Genomic DNA, 4,864 nt, shown 5'->3' on the forward strand with positions numbered 1-4,864 from the left:
GCATCCTTTGCGGCCAAAAGGATGTTAATTTCCCCGAGGGGGCATTGAAAGAAATGCATGAGACCATGTATTTACATTAAGTAGTCTGTCTCACCTGCCGTGTACTAATGAAATACAGTGGGTGTCCTGGTGGTCTTTGCGGTCATGGGTACCTTCCTCCCTTCTGGAGAGTCAGAACGTGTCTTCCATAATCTGTTGATCTCTCTGGGCTGTCAGCCCCTCACCTCTCAACCCACGGGAGTGTGTGCACCCCCTCCATCCTCTGCAGCACCCCAGCCCAGGCTCCTGCCAGGAACAGACCTGTGCTAACCTGCTAACCGCAGGCCTTGCCCCTGACATCAGCACCCTTTTTCCTTTCTAGGCGTGAGCTCACTGAAAAAGACAAAAGCGAATTTTCCTCGAAGAAACTTGGGAGATTTTACTTTGTATTGAGGTCTGGCTGGGAACAGAATGAGTTTGCCCAACCTCGCTTGAAATGGGCCGTTCTGAACCTGCTGATGGGAGGAAAAAAAGGACATTTTGTTGGAGACTTTTAATCTCTCTCCACAGGGGCAGAGACGGGGGTGGGGCCATCAGCCTTCCGTAGACCCTTTTGGACTCAGAATCAACTCTACGAGTTCTCCCCTACTTTTCCTGCTTGATAGCTTTTTGGTGTTGGCAGCAGTTGGCAAAATGAGGGTAGTAATAACAACTGATGCGATCGTTGTGAGTTTGGAATGAGAAAATTGAAGGAGTTTAATGAACGATAGGTCCTTAACGCATTGTATTTTTCTTTTATTTTATCATCGTCCTCTTCATTTGCTCTGGTTTGGGAGGAAGGGGATGCCCATCTCCAACAGCTCTGCCACTGTCCCGAGAGAATCAATGGAATTCTTCTCTGGTACATCCAGGGCTCTTGGGGCTGAAGACAACTCAAATGGCTCTGCCCCAAGCTCCTCTCCTCACTTGGAAAATCTCAATGACCACCAGTCTCTGAAGGCCTTCTCTAGGGAGAACACACCACCCTGTGCTTTACAGACATTATCTATGTGTTTCTCCATTTGACGGAAGGGGAACTGAATCTCAGCGATCACGAGACTAGACAAGCTCCTGTGAACAGCAATCTGGCAGAAGCAGGACTCCAACGCCAGCGTCCTAAACATTCCACCCCTACCTCTCAGGATTGTCCCGGGAAAGCAGGTCATCCTCTGCTTAAAACCTCCGGTAAAGGCAACCTCACCACCTCATGAGACGCGTATTAATTAGCATTTACTGAGTATGACGGGATGCCGCACTCTCTTCCTAGGGCTCTGCACGTTAAATCAATCCTGACTCCACTCGTGCGAGGCAGGTACTATTATCATCCTACTTCCCAGATGAGCTATCAGATGCTTGGTCCACCAAAGTGTCCACAAGCTGATAAATGACAGAGAAGAACCCAATATAACCGATGCCAAAGCCCAGACTCAGAACCACTGCACCCCGCTACCTCTTTTGGTCCAGGGTCCTTTTGGTCCTCTTTTGTCCTTGTACCCAGTGGCCAGGGTGATTGAGCATCTCCATAAGTCTCCATCAGTAGAGGCCACTCCAGTGCCTGAAGTGGGCACTCTTCCTGTGACTCTCACCCTGAAGATGCCTCCGGCCCTCTGGAGATAAGACAAACCCCAGCCTAGAACAAAAGCTGTGTGCGAACGATCCATCAGCATCCCTTAAGGAGACCATGCGGCTCCCTTCATGATCACCTCCTTGATAAGCTGTGACGTATGGGGTTCGTTTACTTCTGCATCTCCACAGAAATATGGTGGGTTCCATCAATCTCCCTGTTTGTTCGCTGACCCACTGTTCCTGGGTTCAGCAGCCTTCTTTGTCTACATTTGTCAGTTGATACAAGCTTCTCCCTGCCATCGGCACCACTATTGATGAACGTAGTCAGAATATGGAGCCTTGAATAATGTATAAAGGACTCAACATGCGAAGTCTGCCTCAGAAGGGGAACGGTAGGTGGGGGTGGGGAGAGGGAGTGTTATATGTTTTCTCTGTTGGAGCGCCTAAATTTACAAAGCATATTTGTCAAGTCTTTTGCTAAGAGTAATGCCGGCGAACAGCCTCCCATCATTCTTGTTAATGGGACTGTCTGTGTGTTACAGTAAACAGCTATAACTCTTCTGTTGGAGCCATTGTGCGGCAGGGGGCGTTTTTTCAGCATCCAATTAAGGGTGTCTCCAATTTGCCAGCCAGGATCCTGAGAGCTGTGACTCAGCATCAGGCAACCCCGGCACTGTAGAGGCTTCTCCGAGCTGAGCTGCCCTTCCTCCACTCGGACAAGGGGTCTGGAGCCTGACCCTCGTCCTGGGCATTCTCTGCTGCTCTTTAAAGGCCACCACATCCCTGCAGCTAAGTGTTCAGAGATGTTAGTCTTGTGTTCAAGGCTTTTCTCAGGCTCTCATAGAGGTGGGAGAACGTCTGTGCTCAACTACTGGTCCACGTGCATTGCAATCTCAGCACAGCCATGTACTCACTGTGTGACCTTGGGCGAGTTACTTAACTTCTCTGAGCCTCGGTCTCTAATATGGAAGGGGACAACCCCTAGCACTTGCTTTATAGGGTTGTTTTGAGAATCTGATGAGACTGTGTAATGCATAGCAAGCCACCACCACCATCATCACATCATCATCATCATCATCATCATCATCATATTTCCTAGCCTTAGACATGTCTCATTCCTCACCTCTCTGTGCTTAGTTGATCAGTATCCTTTTTTCATATTTCATGACTGTAGTCAACAGGGCCTCTTCTCTCCATGAATAATCACAATGGGGAGAGAGGCTACTATGTACCAGGTCCATGCATCATTCTCATAACTACCCTATGGGGTAGATTCCATCCCCCTCCCATTTTACAGATGAGGATGTTGAGGCTTGGAGAGTTCCAACAGCTTGGTGAAGGGTTCATGGTTCTCAGTTGGCAAGGTGAGGACTAGATGCCAAGCCTGCCTAGATCCAGAACCCTCTGCTCCCCACTTTTCTCAGATCCAGGCAGCCACTGTCCCAGGATCAGGCCTGCCCCTCTGGCACTAATTACAACATTTATGATTGTCCTCTCCCATCTCTTAGTCCCAAGGAAGATTATGAGTCCTTAGATCCACAGAATATCTTGTTTTCATTCTATCATTTACTTCTTTTTAAAAATATTGAGGTGCTATGAACCCAGGGTATCAGTCAACCCATCCTCCTGGGTTTTATGGACCGGGAAGCTAACGCCTTGTCTCAGGGGCTCACACAAGGCCATTCACATAGTCTAGGGCAAAAGCAGGATTAGAACCCATATCCCCTGATTTTCAACCCACCCCAAACATGCAGAGAGGTAATCTTTACAAAGATGCTTACTTATTTATCAATGTTGGTTTCTGTGGATTTGGGGGAGAGAGAATTGGGGGGTCTCGAATAACTTCCTCTTTTCCAGTTTGCATTTCTTCCACTGCAGCCCCGCTTCCACTTCCTCACTGCTTTTTACAGAGAGATGGAGATTGGCTGGCACCTTCCCGCAAAAAGAAAACTTTCTTGTTCACTCACTCAGTCCTTAGCAAACTGAACATCAAATCTGTGACCTTTCTTATGCTGGGAGCTGGGGAGCAGGTGATGGACAAAATATGTTCGTTATTTGTAGGGTTCCCATAGAGCATTAAGGAAGAAAGAACAATAACCAGATATGTGCAATTCAGAGGGATGCAGGCTGCAACCACTTCTGACATCATGCATCGAATGCTCCATTTCTAAGTGTTTTTCTAAGTGTTACAAATGCATTAACCCATTTACTCCTCAAAACCAGAGACAAGCAGTTTATCATTCCTTTCATCAGAGGAGAAAACTAATGCACAGAAAGGCTTTAAAAGACATTTTAAAATGTCTTTAGTTAATGGAAGTCTGTGCCAAGTGCAATAGGACCATAAAACAAAGAGTGTCCAAATTTGGGAGGGATATCCAGGAAAAAAAAAAGAAAAAGAAAAAAACACCCTGCTCATGATTCGATGATTCTCTTTTAAAAAGTAAATGGTTTGCCAGGAAAATAGTTGAGCAGTGGGAGTGGAGGCCTAGATGAAGGGAGGCAGGTGGCAGATGCGAAAAAGCTGTAAAACACTGAGACACGAATGTGGCTTTTGGGGGGACTACAAGAATTTTTATGTTGCTAATGCTCTAGGGAGAGGGTGTCAAGGTAGGAACAAACCGAGGGCATCTCTCAGACTCCCCTTCTTCAGGGCCGTTTGCACCTTCAGCAATTTTTTTTGAAATATGGTTGATTTACAATGTTGTATTAGTTTCAGGTGTACAGAAAAGTGATTCAGATATATATATATCCCTTTTCAGATTCTTTTCCATTATAGGTTATTACAAGATATTGAATATAGTTCCCTGTGCTATACAGTAGGTCCTTGTTGTTTATTTTATATATAGTAGTTTGTATTTTATATATAGTAGTTTGTATAGTAGTTTGTATCCCAAACTCCTAATTTATCCCTCCCACCCCCTTTCCCCTCTGGTAACCATAAGTCTGTTTTCTATATCTGTGAGGCTATTTCTGTTTCGTAAATAATCTCATTTGTATCATTTTTTAAATTCCACATATAAGTGGTATCATATGATATTTGTCTTTCTCTGTCTAACTTACTTCCCTTAGTATAGTAATCTCTAGGTCTATCCATTGTTGCTGCAAATGGCATTATTTCATTCTTTTTATGGCTGAGTCATATTCCATTGTATATATGTACCACATCTTCTTTATCCATTCAGCTGTCGATGGTCATTTAGGTTGCTTCCGTGTCTTGGCTATTGTAAGTAGTGCTGCTGTGAACATTGGGGTGCATGTATCTTCTCGAATTAGAGCTTTT

Source organism: Lipotes vexillifer, unplaced genomic scaffold, assembly GCF_000442215.2.
Source record: "Lipotes vexillifer unplaced genomic scaffold, Lipotes_vexillifer_v1.1 scaffold1120, whole genome shotgun sequence".
Lineage (NCBI taxonomy): Eukaryota > Metazoa > Chordata > Mammalia > Artiodactyla > Lipotidae > Lipotes > Lipotes vexillifer.